Source organism: Ciconia boyciana, chromosome 4, assembly GCF_034638445.1.
Source record: "Ciconia boyciana chromosome 4, ASM3463844v1, whole genome shotgun sequence".
Lineage (NCBI taxonomy): Eukaryota > Metazoa > Chordata > Aves > Ciconiiformes > Ciconiidae > Ciconia > Ciconia boyciana.
Window position 1 is genome coordinate 20,112,160 of NC_132937.1, and position 20,619 is coordinate 20,132,778.

A 20,619-nucleotide genomic window follows, 5' to 3' on the forward strand; every position below is an offset into this window, starting at 1 on the left:
CACCTAGACTCCTCTCTGAGAAGGAGTTTAGAAAGCAAGGGGATCTTTTTCCGAACCTCATGACTCAACAGGAGGGTCTCCCTGACAGTTTTTTCTGACCGTGTCCTCTATGCAGTAAATAATCAAGTGTACCTTGCCATCAAATCTTGTTAAAACACTGTCGCATTGAACTTTGTTAACTCCCTATTCTGTATCAATAAACTATATTTTTACTTCTCTCTTGTGAGTGAAGTGCACCCTCACTCCATCCGCGACAGCCCCTCACTGCAAGAGAGACATTGAGGTGCTGGAGCGTGTCCAGAGAAGGGCAACGAAGCTGGTGAAGGGTCTAGAGCACAAGTCTTATGAGGAGCGGCTGAGGGAACTGGGGTTGTTTAGCCTGGAGAAAAGGAGGCTCAGGGGAGACCTTATTGCTCTCTACAACTACCTGAAAGGAGGCTGTAGAGAGGTGGGGGTCGGTCTCTTCTCCCATGTAAGAAGTGATAGGACGAGAGGAAATGGCCTCAAGTTGCGCCAGGGGAGGTTTAGACTGGATATTAGGAAATTTTACTTCACTGAAAGGGTTATCAAGCATTGGAACAGGCTGCCCAGGGAAGTGGTTGAGTCACCATCCCTGGAAGTATTTAAAAGATGTTTGGATGAGGTGCTTATGGACATGGTGTAGTGGTGGTCTTGGTAGTGTTAGGTTTACGGTTGGACTCGATGATCTTAAAGGTCTTTTTCAACCTGTGCAATTCTGTGATTCTGTGAAAATACATTTAAATTGACTTCAGTGGAGCTGTGAGCACTTACTGAAATTTCAGTGTATCTTTAAATGATTTGGAGAATGAGGACAATCTGTATATGTGTAAGTGCTTTGCTGAACGTGCCTAAGTATCCAATCCACAGCCCCATGAAATCCATGAGGTTTCTCCATTGATGTCATTGGGCTTCAGATTTGGTCTTAACAGTTGGATATTACCAGTTCATTATCAGTTCAGAGCTCTCTTGTTGCTTCCTTGAAGGCGATGACATTCAGCTTTTCACAGCAATGCCCTATGCTTTGCATTAGAAAACCCTAGATAGCATTCTAGGATTTCTTACTTAGTGGTGTCTGTGGGGCTTGTGATTATGATTTTAAAATGCACTGCTCAAAAGTGTCAACTAACACAACCATAATAATAATTCCTATTGAAACATATGTGCTGTCTGTACAATAGCCTACAGTAACAGAATGTCATAGAACAATGTTATATACATTGGGCTTTTATGCAAGGTAGGGAACTTCAAACTACCTGTTGCACACTCAGTGATGCATTTCCAACAATAAGAACTTGTCATAGAGCTATTTATTACCAGGATGACTGCAGATATTAGAGTCTAAATTTAAGAATGTGATGAATAAACCTGATTCTCTATTAGACTGTCTCTACAGTCAGAGGAGATGAAAGCAGTCTATGCTTTAGTTAGTTCCCTGACCCATATGTTAAAGTTACATGGGGGACTATTGAATTATGTTCTATAATCCTGATTTTGAAGGCAATTTCATTCTTACTTATCTCAGCACCTTCTGCTTTTAATGACCTCTTCTGTTTTCCCACTTATTGATAGGACGGATAGGACTATTTATACTACCGATGAGATAAGAAGTTATTTAAATTCTCTCTGAGACACATCCCTTTCTACAACATCCTGAAGTAAATTATCCACAGGACCGATTCTTTCCTTCTCAATGCCTCAGAAAGAAACTTAAAAAAAACCCTGTTGTTTTATTATGGCACACTGATGTGGCAGTTATTAATAAATCTCTAAATCGTTCTTCATAATTTATCTGGAAAGGGCACTGACTTAGATTCTGTTGAAAAAGTTAGGAGTGTGGGATATCAATAAAGCATTTGCTTAATGGAAGGACAGCTGGGTAACTGGCTGTTAAGAAACAAAAGAAAATAAACTGAGCCAATTTAAACAAAATGTATCTTAATTCAGCTAAAAGAAGAGAAAGTTTTTGGATTTTGCAGAAATGCAGATTCAAGCCACAGCTAGAGAAAGAGAAAAGGAGAATCTGAAGGGGGCAGTGGTATCATGCTAGTCACAAAAATAACAAGCAAAGAAAGACCACTCAGTGCTTCCATGCAGTATTTCCCTACAAAGGGGCAAGGATATTTTACAGAAAGAGGGCAGGCACTGCATTGGGAAGACCAGTCATGGAATATTATACAGAACTGTAGTATCCACATTGTGCATTTACTCTTAAGTGTAGAGAAAACTCACAAAAATTATCTAAGGACTGGAAGAAATGCCTTAAAATAGAAAATGTAAATGTAAAGAGGAGAAAACACTGGAAATTTGTAAGTTTGTTTCATTGAACAGAGAAAGGTAACAAAGTCAATGACTGAACACTGAAGTCAAATAAATTCAAATGAGAAATCAGTCTCACATTTTTAAAATGCCTAGATAAACAAATTTTGGAACAAACTGTCAAAGGAGATGGTAGTGTTTCTTGGTGGGTTTAATTCAGCACCACAGACTTTTCTAGACAATGTTTGGTGTAATGTAGGCTGCTATACTGAACATAGGAACAACTAGATAAAAGACAAGGAACTTATTAATGCAGGGTATCGGACTAGAAAATCAAATGATTCCATTGGGATCAAATTTTTATATGACTTTATGTCTACCACATGATCAGAGGTTTTGAGAATGTTCTTTATAATGAGAAACTAGAGAGGTTCAGTCTGTTTATCAAAGAAAAAGTAAAGAGTTGACTGGATTGCAGTCTGTAAGTAAAAGAGAAAAAAATAAAAGCCATGATTCGGTTGTTGGAAGCTGAAGTGTCAAAGTTTAGGATGGCAACATGGATGGAAGGACAGAAAGGGAGTTAAGGATGACAGTTCAAATGTCTGGTTTACCAGTGTGCTAGACTCTGCATTGCTTGAACTCTTTATGCAAAGACTTTAATGTCATTCTAAAAGCTGTAATACAAAAATTGCCTTAACCCATGGCTCACAAGTGATCAGATGATGTTGTTGGAAGCATCCCCTTGTCCTGGATTCGATGGGATAGAGTTAATTTTCTTCCTAGTAGCTGGTATAGTGCTGTGTTTTCGATTTTAGTATGAGAATAATATTGACAACACGCTGATGTTTTGGCTGTTGCTAAGCGGTGTTTACACTGGTCAAGGACTTTTCAGCTTCCCATGCTCTGCCAGGTGCAGAAGAAACTGGGAGGGGACACAGCCAGGATAGTTGATCCAAACTGGCCAAAGGGCTATTCCATAACATATGAAGTCATGCTCAGTATATAAACTGGGGGGAGTTGGCCGGGGGGTAGCGATCACTGCTTGGAGACTGGCTGGGCGCTGGTCAGCGGGTGGTGAGCGGTTGTATCACTGTTTTTTTCCTCCCCTGGGTTTTGTTCCTCTCTCACTCTCTTGTTCTTTTCCTTCTCATTACAATGTATTATTGTTATTATTGTTATTATTTTTATAATTCTTGTTATTATTATTATTATTGTTGTTGTTGTTGTTCCAATTATTAAACTGTTGTTATCTTAACCCATGAGTTTTCTTACTTGTGCTCATCTGATTCTCTCCCCCATCCCACCGGGGGGGAGGGTGAGCGAGCGGCTGTGTGGTACTTAATTGCCAACTGGGGCTAAACCACAACAGTCCTTTTTGGCACCCAACGTGGGGCTCGAAGGGTTTGAGATAATAACAGATTAACCAGAGCGTATTAAGGAATTTAGATCTGTTAGCAGTTGCGGGCCATGATATTGATTCATCTGTTCTCAGCATTGGTTTACCTGATCTGCACCATGCTCATTGTTTTGCTGTACATGTTAAAGATTGGTGATGGCTTTTGCAGTTTGCTGTGCTCTGCAGTGATTAGTGATGTTTTTCCTGTGAGATTTGTTATTAAAACAGTGACCTTGGGTCATCTAAGTTTGGTATCTAAGTTTCGTACTGAAACCATTACTGTATGTTGGGTACCAGCTTATGCAGACAATTAGCAATTATACTTCTGCCTCTGAGAGGTTTTTTATGGAGGAAATGCAGAATGGCACATTCGCTACCATCTTCTACAATGTTTCCTCCTTCGTTACAATAACTTTTCAGTATTTTGAACATCCTTGGGTAGTTAAGATACTTCTATTGGTATTGCTTGGGAATATTGTTTCGGTTTTGTCCAAGATAAGTAAGCAATTTAAGAATATCATCCAGAGATCTGCCCCAAGGCTGGATAGTTATGAGTGGCAGGGTGTGTGGCATAGCATGGGCAAATGCCTAAGTTATTGGGCACCTCCAGTGTTTTGGAACTTCACCCCTGACCAAGTGCAGAATCCTGGAAAATTAGTAGAATATTTGGAAAAAGTATGTGGTCACCCTGGCAATTCTAGGGAGATACGAATCACTGCAATGTGCTGGGGCCTGGCCCATGCCTACCGAGCCCTGTTCAACACTATTCAGAACCCTCAAGGATCTGGTGACAAAATGACAGGCACCATGGCTACTCCAGCCCCCACTGCAACAGGCACTGTGGCTATTCCAGCCCCCCTTGTGACAGGTACTGCAGCTACTCTTGCCCCCCCTGCAACAGGCACTGCGGTCATTCCAGCCCCCTTTGTGACAGGCACTGTCGTCATTCCAGACCCCGCTGTGACAGGCACTGCGGTTCAATCAGGGAACCAACCCGTGTCAGTATCAGTAGCCCCTATACACAAGAAGAAATCGTGGAAGTGAAAGTCAGCTCGTTTAGAAAGGGAAGATGAAAGACCAGGACCATCACTAAGAGAGGAAGAGGAAGAACTTATGGATGAGATGGAAACTACCTGATCCCTATCCCTGAGTGAGCTGCGAGATATGCGAAGAGATTTCAGCCATCATCCAGGTGAGCACACTGTCACCTGGCTGCTCCGACGCTGGGATAGTGGGGCCAGTAGCCTGGAATTAGAGGGTAAGGAAGCCAAATAGCTGGGATCCCTTTCTAGGGAAGGGGGCATTGACAAGGCAAGTGGAAAAGGGGCACCAGTCCTCAGCTTCTGGAGGCAATTACTGTCAGCTATGAAGGAAAGATATCCCTTCAAGGAAGAGGTTGTATATCACCCTGGGAAATGGACCACCATGGAGAAAGGTTTCCAGTACCTGAGGGAATTAGCCATGCTGGAGGTGATTTATGGTGACCTGGACAATAAGCAGTTTCCCAAAGATCCAGATGAGGTCCAGTGCACACAACCCATGTGTCAGAAGTTGGTACGGAGTGCACCAGCATCATGTGCCAACTCTTTGGCAATACTGACCTGGAAAGACAGAGAGGGTCCAACAGTGAATGAAGCTGCTAGCCAGCTCATGGAATATGAAGAAAGTATCTCTTCCTCCCTTGTCTCGGCTGTGCAGAAACTGTCCCGGAAGGTCCCGCACCTCGAAGAAGACAGGTCCTACTTTCCACCTATATGGACCAGTGTCTCAGCTATTAGGAGTCAGCGTTCCTCTGCTCAAGAGAGAGGATATAGAGGGTACACACCACAGGGCACCCTATGGTTTTACCTGCGCGACCACGGAGAGGACATGAGGAAGAGGGATGGAAAACCTACCTCGACCCTAGAGGCACGGGTACGTGAGTGGCAAGGAAAAACAATCACCAAAGGGGGTTCTTCCAGGAAAATTGCTGCTCTGGTTTCCAGTGGACAGTTCCCCAGACAGAGTAAAAGGGCTGATCTTACTCCTGATTTTAATGAAGGAGCTCCTGACTCGTATATACAAGAAATGGGTCATGAATACTATGACCAGGATTGGGGGGCCTTGCCTCCAGCCAGGTGGAGGAAAGGGACAACCGGGTTTACTGGACTGTGTGGATTCGATGGCCTGGCACATCAGACCCACAGGAGTATAAGGCTCTCGTAGACACCGGTGCACAGTGTGCCCTAATGCCATCAAGCTATATAGGGGCAGAACCCATCTGTATTTCTGGAGTGACAGGGGGATCTCAACAGCTAACTGTATTGGAGGCCGAAGTGAGCCTAACTGGGAATGAGTGGCAAAAGCACCCCATTGTGACTGGCCCAGAGGCTCCGTGCATCCTTGACATAGACTACCTCAGGAGAGGGTATTTCAAGGACCCAAAAGGGTACCGGTGGGCTTTTGGTATAGCTGCCTTGGAGACGGAGGAAATTAAACAGCTATCTACCTTGCCTGGTCTCTCAGAGGACCCTTCTGTTGTGGGGTTGCAGAGGGTTGAAGAACAACAGGTGCCAATTGCTACCACAACAGTGCACCAGAGGCAATATCGTACCAACCGAGACTCCCTGATTCCTATCCATAAACTGATTAGTTAACTGGAGAGCCAAGGAGTGATCAGTAAGACTCGTTCACCTTTTGACAGTCCTATATGGCCAGTGCAAAAGTCTAATGGAGAGTGGAGACTAACAGTAGACTATCGTGGCCTGAATGAAGTCACACCGCCCCTGAGTGCTGACTTGCCAGACATGCTGGAACTTCAATACGAACTGGACTCAAAAGCAGCCAAATGGTATGCTACAATTGATATCGCTAATGCATTCTTCTCAATCCCTTTGGCAGCAGAGTGCAGGCCACGGGTTGCTTTCACTTGGAGGGGCGTTCAGTACACTTGGAATCGACTGCCCCAGGGGTGGAAACACAGCCCTACCATTTGCCATGGACTGATCCAGAACGGCACTGGAACAGGGTGAAGCTCCAGAACATCTGCAATACATTGATGACATTATCCTGTGAGGCAATACAGCGGCATAAGTTTTTGAGAAAGGGAAGAAAATAGTCCAGATCCTCCTGAAAGCCGGTTTTGCCATAAAACAAAGTAAGGTCAAGGGACCTGCACAGGAGATCCAGTATTTATGAATAAACTGGCAAGATGGATGTTGTCAGATCCCAATGGATGTGGCTAACAAAATAACAGCCATGTCTCCACCAACTAGCAAAAAGGAAACACAAGCTTTCTTAGGCATTGTGGGTTTTTGGAGAATGCATATTCCAAATTACAGTCTGATCGTAAACCCTCTCTACCAAGTGACCCGGAAGAAGAACGATTTCCAATGGGGCCCTGAGCAACGACAAGACTTTGAACAAATTAAATGGGAGATAGTTCATGCAGTAGCCCTTGGGCCAGTCCGGGCAGGGCAAGACGTAAAAAATGTGCTCTACACCACAGCCGGGGAGAATGGCCCTACCTGGAGCCTCTGGCAGAAAGCACCAGGGGAGACTCGAGGTCGACCCCTAGGGTTTTGGAGTCAGGGATACAGAGGATCCGAGGCCCGCTATACTCCAACTGAAAAAGAGATCTTGGCAGCATATGAAGGGGTTCGAGCTGCTTCGGAAGTGGTTGGTACTGAAGCACAGCTCCTCCTGGCACCCCATACTGCCAGTACTGGGCTGGATGTTCAAAGGGAGGGTCCCCTCTACACATCATGCAACTGATGCTACGTGGACTAAGTGGGTTGCACTGATCACACAACAGGCTCGAATAGGAAACCCCAATGGCCCAGGGATCTTGGAAGTAATTATGGACTGGCCAGAAAGCAAAGATTTCAGAATATCGCCAGAGGAGGAGGTGACGTGTGCTGAGGAGGCCCCACTGTACAATCAACTACCAGAAAATGAGAAGCAATATGCCCTGTTCACTGATGGGTCCTGTCATATTGTAGGAAAGCATCGGAGATGGAAAGCTGCTGTACAGTGTCCTATACGACAAGTGGTAGAAACTGCTGAAGGAGATGGTGAATCGAGCCAATTTGGAGAAGTAAAGGCCATTCAGCTGGCTTTAGACATTGCTGAATGAGAAAAGTGGCCAGTGCTCTATCTCTATACTGACTCATGGATGGTGGCAAATGCCCTGTGGGGGTGGTTACAGCAATGGAAGCAGAACAACTGGCAGTGCAGAGGCAAACCCATCTGGGCTGCAGCATTGTGGCAAGATATTGCTGCCCGGGTAGAGAACCTGGTTGTCAAAGTACGTCACGTTGATGCTCACGTACCCAAGAGTCAGGCCACTGAGGAACATCAAAACAACCAGCAGGTGGATCAGGCTGCTCAGATGGAAGTGGCTCAGGTGGATCTGGACTGGCAACATAAGGGTGAATTATTTATAGCTCGGTGGGCCCATGACACCTCAGGCCATCAAGGAAGAGATGCAACATAGAGATGGGCTTGTGATCGAGTGGTGGACTTGACCATGGACACTATTGCACAGGTTATCCATGAATGTGAAACATGCGCTGCAATTAAACAAGCCAAGCGGTTAAAGCCTCTGTGGTATGGAGGGCGATGGCTGAAATATCAATATGGGGAGGCCTGGCAGATCGATTTTATCACATTCCCAGAAACCCGCCAAGGCAATCACTATGTGCTTACAATGGTGGAAGCAACCACCGGATGGCTGGAAACATATCCTGTGCCCCATGCCACCGCCCAGAACACTATCCTGGGCCTTGAAAAGCAAGTCCTATGGCGACATGGAACCCCAGACAGAATTGAGTCAGACAATGGGACTCATTTTCGAAACAACCTCATAGACACCTGGGCCAAAGAGCACAGCATTGAGTGGGTATATCACATCCCCTATCATGCACCAGCCTCCGGGAAAATCGAAGGATACAATGGACTGTTAAAGACTACACTGCGAGCAATGGGTGGTGGGACATTCAAACATTGGGATACACATTTAGCAAAGGCCACCTGGTTAATCAACACTAGGGGATCTGCCAATCGAGCTGGCCCTGCCCAATCAAAACTTTTATGCACTGTCAAAGGAGATAAAGTAGGATACATAAAATCACGCTGGGGAAGACAGTCTGGGTTACTCCTGCCTCAGGCAAAGGCAAGCCCATTCGTGGGATTGCTTTTGCTCAAGGACCTGGGTGTACTTGGTGGGTAATGCGAAAGGATGGGGAAGTCTGCTGTGTACCTCAAGGGGATTTGATTTTGGGTGAGAATAGCCAATGAACTAAATGGTACAATGTTAATTGCTGTATAATACTGTATGTCATCACTTTTATGGTTGCTATACACCATATCAATGGTATTACATTAAGAATCACCCAGATTAATGAAGAATGAGCTTTGCTGAAACCAAGCAAAGTGAAGTGGTGATGGAACCAGAACTGGCTTCAGCATGCAACAATCCAACACCACACACCATCTCTCCTGCCCTGAAGGACTGTTATGACAGATGGAGCCCAAAGTCATGGACTAAATGAACTCAACGGACATTTTAGATGAATGGCTCACAGACCAAGGGAATGATATCTGTGTGTATATATCAAGAGACAGGAAAAGTGGTGGTGATTAATTGGAATGTATTAGAAAGGGTAGAACCTGGGCATGACGTAGATGGTATAGAATAAGGGGTGGATACTGTCCTGGTTTCGGCTGGGATAGAGTTAATTTTCTTCCTAGTAGCTGGTATAATGCTGTGTTTTGGATTTTAGTATGAGAATAATATCGATAACATGCTGATGTTTTGGCTGTTGCTAAGCGGTGTTTACTCTAGTCAAGGCCTTTTCAGCTTCCCATGCTCTGCCAGGTGCAGAAGAAACTGGGAGGGGGCACAGCCAGGATAGTTGATCCAAACTGACCAAAGGGCTATTCCATACCATATGACATCATGCCCAGTATATAAACCGGAGGGAGTTGGCCGGGGGGTAGTGGTCACTGCTTGGAGACTTTCTGGGCATTGGTCGGCAGGTGGTGAGCAGTTGTATCACTGTTTTTTTTCTCCTGGGTTTTGTTCCTCTCTCGCTCTCTTGTTGTTTTCCTTCTCATTACATTTTATTATTATTATTATTTTTGTTCCAATAATTAAACTGTTCTTATCTCAACCCATAAGTTTTCTTACTGGTGCTCTTCTGATTCTCTCCCCCATCCCACCGGGGGTGAGCGAGCGGCTGTGTGGTACTTAATTGCCAACTGGGGCTAAACCACAACACGCTTTTGACATTGAAGTCAGAGAATTTTAAATATCTACACCTCTCTAAAAAACACACACACAAACGAAATGAAGCACAATCCCAGTCTGCTTTTTTAACAATAAGTATTATTGTGAAAAAGGTTTACAATTTAGAATCCTTCTGTCACAATGAGTCATACATTGATATATATTTCCATGTTTAATCTAAAATAGCTGTTTTACTTGCACCATTTTTACCATGATACATTAGAATATAATTAAAGAGCTATTAGCACAGTTTAGCAGGAGAAGAATGCAATACCATGCTACTATCTTTGCTCTTCTATATCAATAAGCTTTTCCAGCCTTTGAGACTGGTTTCTATTTTTAATCTATTGCTGCAATAAAGAAATGATAGTCACTTGTGTTATGTTATTAACTTTACCCCAAAGGGTTCTTGTTCATTTCCAGATAAATATAATTTCCTGTTGTTGATTATTTGGATATAGACATAAAGTAGGATCCTGATAAGCTCCTGTGCTACATGGAAATATGGCAGGATGTTTCCTGGGGTTTATGCTGTAATCATTTCAAGTGCTTAGAGCAATGATGTCAACATCAGATGGCATAAACTGAACAGGTTTTTTCAAACCCACTTCATTGTCAGCACCCCAAATGCATGTTTCAGAGCAGCATCTTGGTTTACAAACTCTGAATCTCCCTTTGGATCATGGTACAATATCTGTTGTCTTCAGGATCTGTGCTGGAACTTAAGCCAGATTTATCCAAGGCAAATTATTTGGGTTAATTGCAGCACAGTCACCTGTTTTGATTACACTCAAATAGAATCCAGCTTCAACTCAATGCTTCCTACCTTAGCAAGTAAGAGGCTCAGTCCAGAGTCAAAGACATTAAAGAGGCAACTGGAAAGCTTAGGAGCTTCTTAATACAAGCTCCTAAATTAGATGACTGAAATTTAGCAGAAAGGGTACTGTTCCGTCTTTCCCACCAGCCTAAGTCACTTCTAATCTTCTGTGGCAAACAGAAACATTCACTTTTTCTGGACTTTAATGGGTGTGTGCAAAAAAAATCAGGACAAAGTAACCAGTCCCTAGGGTTCTAGTTCATTCTAAACCGTGTACATTCTTAGTGTGGGACGAATGGTAAAATTTCCCATCCCCTACTAGTCAATGGTCAAAAATAATAAATAAATTATTTATCACAGATATGACCAGATTTTTGTCTGCTTGTTGGCCCATTTTACATTGTTAGTTTTCTGTTCCCATTAGCAATGTGGAACTGAGGAACATTAATGTAAAGTTGTTTCTCCATCAATCCACAGCACTGTTACTTTTAATTCCATTTCCCTGATGCTCACGTAGTAAAACACATCATTTCTTTTCACAAGTTGGCTTCAATTACTTTAATGCATTCTAGATGCCTTGATTTTCTTTGGTCATTTGTGACATCACCTATATTTTTCTCAGATATTTTGATATTTGGTAATATCAAGGAAAATTTTTAAAAGTTTAGATTTAGATATCAGTTCCTATAGAACTAAAAAAAAAAAATAAATCTGATTACTCTAGACTTCATTCCCTTAAGAAAAAAAAAAAGAAAGAAAGAAAGAAAAAAGGACAGGAGAACCAAAACTCAGTTCACATTCACACCATGTGTACTTGGAAAATTAGATCCTATAGTGGGAACCAACTTTCATGATTATGATATCTTTTATGTGATTGGCCTTCTGATACCAGAATCTTTCTCACTCTAAAAAAACATGAAGCGGGGAGAAAGAGGAAGGTAGGTAAGTTCACGTAAGATTACCAGAGACTTCCAGCACAGCTTTGAAAAACTGAATTTGTTGATTTAAATACAGTACAATAAATCAGATTACATGACCCTCTTGGGGTCAACTTCTACCCTTGGAGAAAATGAGATAAAGTAAAAAACCTGAAGATAAAAAACAGTTATTGAAAGCACTTTTCCCTCCCAAACCCTCTTGAGAGCATTTGAGCTTGTAGGCCCTTTTGAGGCTTGCTTTGTATGCATTTTAAAAGGTGGGGTTTTTTTCTTTTCCCCCCCACATTTCTCCACTATAGGCTACCTATTCACTGACTACCTACCTCCTTTCTTTTTCACTTGCTTCTTAATATTTGAAAGAACTCGGCCATGGAACACTCAGAGACCTTCCTCTGTTCTTAGAGATCATTCATGCTTATTTTATCCATACGTATTCACAAATATGTACACATGTGTGTATAATTACAGACAATAAAAATATACATTTAGCAAAAAGCTGGTCCAAGAAAGACAGACTCAGAAAACATTATAATTCCTACAGGATTTTTTAAATATTCATGCAGCAATCCATCACCTTCCACTTGTTCTTTATGGCCACCCCCATAATCAGGGAATCGATGTTCCAGAAGAACCCAGGATAGTCCCAGGATATAACTTTACTGATCTTCCTTCCTCTAGAAGGCAGTACTAACTCCGTCTTAGCTGTCTAAACATCCTGTCTGGTAGAGAACATCAATTCTTATTAAAGAAGTCCTCTACTTGATGTTTCCCTGATGACTTCTCTTTCAGACTGCCTCCTTGCTCCTGAGGCAGACGATATACAGAGTTACAGCTGGGCTAAGCACAGAGTGTTTTTACACTTGTGCACACACCACACCATTTGCTCTACCATGCAGTATGCAGCTAGACTTGGCAGCATCTAGCAGTTAAATAATGTGGCCACAAAGCAAATGTTGCTTCAAGCCCAGTTCGATTCCACTCTTGAGCAGCAATGTTAGATGTGGCTTATACATCCAAAATGACATACATAATGAAACCAGCCATATTTCTAAAGTGTTCTGAGGTGTAAAGAAGAATATTAATAACAATGCAATATGCTATTGCCATTAGAAAATAGAAATGTTCTAAACATTTGTACAAATTTCAATTAATGTAAGATCTTCACATGCGATTAGAGCAAAGAAACAAAATCCTGAAACAAAAATAATAACGATTCAGAGATAACTCAGTGCACAGCTTAAATATGTGTATAACCAACTCCTAAACCACCTAGTTGTCCTCTTATATTTATTACAGAAATTAAAATGCTACTGCTGTTACAGTTCATGTCTTCAATTCCAAGTCTAGGCAAAGATAGGATGTAAAAATATCAAATATCTCATAAGAAATGTCCTTTGAATACTGCCCAAATTAGGACATTTACAAATCTTGCAAGAACTTTAACTTGCAGAGCAAAGTGATTCTGGCAAACTTCAAGGAACCAACACATTCAGAATCATTAAACTTGAAACCATCAGTGAACTAGGTCTGACACAAGCATGAGATGCAACTGAACAAAGTTTCACTGCTCTTAGTTGTAATGAACAAGATGGAAGAACTGCAGAGAACAGGATTATTCCAGATGGTCAATGGGTCAAACTCCAACCAGATCAACCGATTTATGTCTTGGCTCTATGATTTTAATAGCAGGAAAAGTACGCAGGTTGTTTAAAATCATTCAAGTTAGGCAGAACTCAGCGCTAAAGTATGCCTCTGAATCCAGGTTGAACTAATCATTACAAGATAAATTAATTGGAATGCAATTAGATATACCATTTATACAGCATTTTTTTGTATCTGGTCTGTTGGAACCACAGTACTATGGACAAAAGATCCCATCCTGTCTACATTTACATTGTTCTACAGAACCCATTGGAGCTTAAACAGTTAAACCCTATTTGAGGACTCAGCTCCCTATATCTATAAGCCAAGGTGTAATTCAATACACTTTCACAAAGGGAAAAAATCTTAGTTCTTCTCTCCCTACCCTTTCTGCCTTTCCAATACACATGTTGCCATAAAGCTAAGCTACCAGAAAACATATAGCAATGAAGGTTTTTTTGAAAATTTATACAAAATCCTTATGTATGCTTATGTCCTTATGAATCTTTATGTATACATGTATATGCATATACATGCACATGCGTTGTGGTTTAGCCCCAGCCGGGAACTAAGCACCACACAGCCGCTCTCTCACTTCCCCCCTGGTGGGATGGGGGAGAGAATCAGAAGAGTAAAAGTGAAAAAACTCGAGGGTTGAGATAAAGACAGTTTAATAGGGAAAGCAAAAGCCACGGACACAAGCAAAGCAAAGCAAGGAATTCATTCACTCCTTGCCATGGGCAGGCAGGTGTTCAGCCATCTCCAGGAAAGCAGGGCTCCATCACGCATAGTGGTTACTTGGGAAGACAAACACCATCACTCCGAATGTTCCCCCCCTTCCTTCTTCTTCCCCAGCTTTATATACTGAGCATGACGTCATGTGGTATGGAATAGCCCTTTGGCCAGTTTGGATCAACTATCCTGGCTGTGTCCCCTCCCAGCTTCTTCTGCACCTGGCAGAGCATGGGAAGCTGAGAAGTCCTTGACTAGTGCAGCAACAACTAAAACATCTCTGTATTATCAACACTGTTTTCAGCACAAATCCAAAACATAGCCCCATACCAGCCACTATAAAGAAAATTAACTCTATCTCAGCTGAAACCAGGACATGTCACATATACATGAAGCATACTTATAATATATGCAGCATATACATCTATTCAATATATACACACTATATGTTTATATATTTTATACAGAGAATCCATAGATATAAGATAAATGTATATGTATGACTGTGTGTGTGTGTGTGTTTATGTGCACTCTTATATTTTAATAGCATAAACTTTAAAGGGAGGGAAGGGGATGGGAACAGGAACAGGAACAAGAACGCCCAAATGTTTGGGAAAGTTCTGGGATGAGAAGCTTGGTTAAAATGCTTCTGCGACCTTATTGGGTGCAACTGATGCTCTCTGTAATATCCAGATAGATGTGTCTTGTTAACTGCCTTATCCTGTGGTGTCATCATTACTGTAATTAATGAATTACCATAGCAAACTGCAGTGACTATAAAGTTTTAGAGAATAAGCAGCTGTTACCTGTGACAATATGGGTTGGTGGACACCAGTGGCATATATTTCATATTGGACTGGTTAGGGACAATGACACCAGAAATGTCCTTCACTTAAAGGGGAAAAAGAAATTAACTTAGATCCTTCCTAAATGAAAAACTTTGCCCTTTTGCTGCCTTTCCTAATAGAAAACAAGTTAAAATGTACCATTGGGCAGGTTAATTGACTTACAAGTATGTCTTTTTAATAAGTGTCATAAAGTATGTCATGCAGCCAAAACTTGCTTTCAGTGCATTTTTTAAACTGTTGTCAACCAGATTAAAGTTTATTGTTGGCATGTAAGTTTCCATTTTCAAGCAATAATGAAAGACATTAAATTGATTTGCCATGCATAGATATGAAGTGGGTTATGTCCTTTGTTCTTTGTCAATGTGCCTTTCCCAGCTGCTTGCTTTCTTTGCTGTTTGTCTAAGCAATTAATGTTCATGAAATGTTCTCCCTTCCCCACGGCCTGAGACACACAACTCTTCATTTCTTTCTTGTCCTGTTTAAGTTAAGGGTTAGTGTCTATAGGGACCTAATTCACCATAGATTGACTTCAATCTTGCCCTTTCATAAGTCTTTGGAGTTTTGATGGAGAAGTGATTGAACAACTCCTACAGTGAATCAGACTCTAATAGCGTGCTGTTCAGGAGCATCTTTCTTTGTACAGCATCAGCATGGTGGGACCCTTTTACTGAAATTAGCATCTGGCATAACTTGAGACTGTAAAAACTCTAGAATAATCCCAACATTTGGCTACTTAAAACACAGTATGCCAATTGAGATTGTGCGTCATCTTGGCAGAAGGAAAGGACAACTGAAATTAAAAACAAACAAAAAAAGAGAGGTTTTACAATGAGGAAAGATGAATTTTAAGGGAAGGGACCGGTTTTCAACAGTAACAGAGAGAAGAGCATTGCAAAGCATGACAGACATGGAGAAAATTCCTGGAGCAGGAAGTATTTAAAAATTCTCTGGTGAAGGGTAGGATTATATCTAGTAGTACCCTGTTTCTTTGATTTTTTTTAAATGATACACATCACACTCAAAAAAAATTCATGAATGGAAAAAACCAAAGAAACAAACAAAAAAACCCCCACAAACACACCCTTCCAGGTCCGTCTCTGCTGTAGAAAGTCACCAGTGCTACCAGTCCAAAACCTCTGTGTGCTAGTACTAAAAACCATTTTTAATTTATATTTTTATTTTTAATCATTTTTCCTTTTTCAATAGAACAGAAAAATCTTCATTGGGTTTTGGTTGGGGGTTTTTTTGTGGGTTTTTTTGTTGTTGTTTTTGGTTGGTTGGTTGGTTTTTTCACCAGGGACACAAAAAGAGCAATCTCTCAGGTGCAGAAAGCAGCACAATTCAGGTAAAGAAATTTATTATCCTGTTATAAACTTACATCTCCATCAGGAAATTAGAGACTCCTTTGCTGCAAAATTACATTTCTGTTACCCAGGTAATTCTGAAGTTATTCAGCTGATAGCCGTAAAGATTTCAGAATTTTTGTTAAATACGTATTTTCGCAAGCTATTTACAGTAAATTCAGCAAAGTCACATGTTAAGGACACTAAAATGGATCCTGCAGGTCAAAGTAGTCTTATCGACTTAATAAGTTGAGACAGCACTGAGGTTTTAAGGATGTATGTGTAGATCTCATGTACAAACAGATATGGAGTGGTACTTGTGGTGACATCATGGGACAGAGTTGTTTTATCCTAGAGGATTACTTTTCTTCTGACTAATATAAGTAAATTCTATTATTGGCAAATGATATAAATTAACTGATTTTCTCTACCTGTGGAGGAAAGAATGAGACCTTAAGTAAACTGAAGCACATTTAACAGAATAATGTCACCATTACCATCCATAATTATAGAAATCCAAAGTCCTGCCTCAACCCTCAGTGAAGATTTTCTCTTTGACTTCAGTGGGCTCCATGGCTCCTTCCACAATTTCAACCTCAGCAGTGAAACAAAAAGCTCCAGAAATTTTGTCTCAAAGGAAACTCTTCTGAGTTTCTCCCTTCCCTCAGTGTCCTCCAGGCCAGTCTGGGTAGTTACTGACAAGAATTTCATATGAATACTCTCTATGCATACATTTTCCATGTTTTTTTTTACATATCCTTGCTGATTTACAGCCCATTGCCAACCCCACCACAGCCCACTCACACCCAGAAACCAGCAGATACATGTGCTTACTTGGCTTCCATTTTCCAAACTAAAGACATCATGATCTGGACACAGTAAACAAAGCCAATTGGAAGCTGCATGAATAATTTAATCACTCACTGAGGATTGGCCAGGCAGGCAAGATGAAGCTGCTTCCCCCAAATTAATAAAGGCTTTTATGAAACCATAAAAAGAGCAATAATTCAATCATTTTTTAAAGGGCACTGAATATAATGCTTATTAAATGTTGGGTACAGCTGAGGTGTGCACTGGGATGAAATAGAAAGCATGCTCAGCAACATTATGCCAAATGCATGTTTTCCCCTTTTGCTGACAGGCAGATAACTTGACCCAAGCATTTAATAAGATATATTTACTGATTTTTCCTTTTTTTTTTTCCCTCTTCTTCTCCCCCTCCACCTTTCTTTTTGAACTGTTTTGCTAGGTCACGGTACACTGCTAGAGAAAAAAAAAAAAGGAAAAAAAAGAAAAATTTTAAGAAAGAAGTCTATATTTCCCCCTCTTTTGCTTTCCTATGACAAAGTGCCATGTCTAGTGGTGAAAATAGAGGCAGCAGTGACAGGAGGGTACCAGGGAAAGAAAATATGTGTACCCTTTCCTGCTCTACTGCTGACTCACTGTCTAGTTGTGAAGTTGCACTTTCTGCTCTTAACATTTGCCTCACTCTCCCCACCTTTAAATTAGGGTTAATACTATTTACTAACCTTAGTATGGCAACGTAGTTCACTAATGAGACACAATTCTGCCTCCAGAAGAGTCATGTAACTCTGAATGTTTTGCTTTGATTTCAACAGTAACTGTAAATACATTACCATCTTCTGGGAAACAAGAAATGCCAGACATGTGAGAGAAAGGTAGCCTGGTGATGAATGGAACACAAAATGTTAGCATCCCATTACACAGGCATGGATAAAGCTGGTCTTCTCTTTAACTGGAAATATCATGCTCTTAAGTATCATATTAAATAATAATAAAAAAACCCTGTTCTGCAGCAGCTTAGTAGATGTAGTATTTCTTCTCTGTAGTCTGCCATTTCTCTCACTATGCAATTCTTCTTAAATCGGGTTGCTTTGACCATAATCCACCATCTACTTCTTACCCTTTGGAACTGATAGGTCGAATTGTACCATCACAGTTAAAACACCACAAAGCCAAAACCCAGAAGAAATCCGGCTGCACCTGAACTACAATCCCCGTGAAGCACCACTACAACACCTAAAAATTAACATAAATATTACTGGATATTCAGTTCTCCAATTTTTCCAGTGGAAAGCATCACGGCTGTACAAATGATAGTTCAGACCAATTTAATTAGACCAAACATTACAATTTTCTATCGAACTGGCTATTAAATCTTCTTCCAGCAGCTACATTCCTGCTTGCCCTTTCTACTGTTTCTGTCTCAAAATGGTCTGTTCTTAGCCTGAAAACAGAGCCCTCCAAAAAGGACAATTAAAACACATATGTATTTGTGTACGCACAACTGGACACTGACACAGAACATTGTCAAAATGTGTATTTTCAGAAAACATGGTTTTGACAGAAACTTTCCCACAAGTCCTACTGCTAACACCAACCTGCTCATGAGTCTAATTTCTTCATGGTGCTCTTTTTAGAGCCCATAACTTTCCATTGTAATTTCTCCTGCTTTTCTTGTTGATAACTTCTGCAAAGAAAAACATCCCAGGTGATGAGCCTGAAGCATGTTTTGAACTATTCCTTTGCTTCTTGAGGTAATCACTCTGTATAAAGAGTGTATCCTCAGCTGGACTTTACCATTCTTTGTAGCTCATATGGAAAACATTTGCTTGAACATTCACATCTTTAAACATGATCCTGTTGTAATGCAAATTTGTATCCTGGAGTCTAGTGGACAGGCTACTGTACAGGAACACAAAAAACCATATCTATTTTTGTCTTGTCTGTAGTTTACTGACTGGATTGAGGCAGGTTGTGTCAAATCATGGTACCTTACTTCCCTCATGTTCTCTCCTCTTTTAAGAACTGCTGACAAGAAGGGATGTTTATACGTAGCCTAAGGACTGGAGCAATTACTGTATTTGCTGCACCTGAATTGAGGAGTGGTTTTTAACACCACAAACAATGAACATAATTGAGTTGTCCTACTTCAGCTTGTTCTGAATGACTGTCTCTATTCACTGTCCATGCACTACACTGAGAAACTGCTGCTCCACTCATGGTTTGATCATTCATTTCAGTGGACAAACACACCACAGGAAAGGTCTTACAAAACGAATTTGCCAGGTTAGTATCATTGCTGAAGAGGATATTTCTATTTGCAACTATCCCACTGAAAATATCTAAGACTATTGTAATGGTTTAACCAAAGCTGGCAACTAAGCACCACACAGCCGCTCACTCACTCCCCCCCTGGTGGGATGGGGGAGAGAATCAGAAGGGTAAAAGTGAGAAAAATCATGGGTTGAGATAAAGACAGTTTCATAGGTAAAGCAAAACTCACACACGCAAGCAAAGCAAAACAAGGAATTCACAGAATCACAGAATCACAGAATCGTATAGGTTGGAAAAGACCTTTAAGATCATCGAGTCCAACCGTAAACCTAACACTACCAAGACCACCATATACCATGTCCCTAAGCACCTCATCCAAATGTCTTTTAAATACTTCCAGGGATGGCCACTCAACCACTTCCCTGGGCAGCCTTTTCCAATGCTTGATAACCCTTTCAGTGAAGTAAAATTTCCTAATATCCAGTCTAAACCTCCCCTGGCACAACTTGAGGCCATTTCCTTTTGTCCTATCACTTGTTACCTGGGAGAAGAGACTGACCCCCACCTCTCTACAACCTCCTTTCAGGTAGCTGTAGAGAGCGATAAGGTCTCCCCTCAGCCTCCTTTTCTCCAGGCTAAACAACCCCAGTTCCCTCAGCCACTCCTCATAAGACTTCTGCTCTAGACCCTTCACCACCTTCGTTGCCCTTCTCTGGACATGCTCCAGCACCTCAATGTCTGAACCCCAAAAGTGAACACAGTATTCGAGGTGCGGCCTCACTAGTGCCGAGTACAGGGGCACGATCACTTCCCTAGTCCTGCTGGCCACACTATTCCTGATACAAGCCAGGATGCCATTGGCTTTCTTGGCCACCTGGGCACACTGCTGGCTCATATTCAGGCAGCTGTCAACCAACACTCCCAGGTCCTTCTCTGCCTGGCAGCTTTCCATCCACTCTTCCCCAAGCCTGTAGCGTTGCATGGGGTTGCTGTGGCCCAAGTGCAGGACCTTGCACTTAGCCTTGTTGAACCTCATACAATTGGCCTCAGCCCATTGATCCAGCCTGTCCAGGTCCCTCTGTAGACCCTTCCTCCCCTCAAGCAGATCAACACTCCCACACAACTTGGTGTCATCTGCAAACTTACTGGGGGTGCACTCAATCCCCTTCGTCCAGATCATTGATAAAGATATTAAACAGGACTGGCCCCAGCACAGAGCCCTGGGGGACACCACTTGTGACCGGCCGCCAACTGGAGTAAACTCCATTCACCACCACTCTT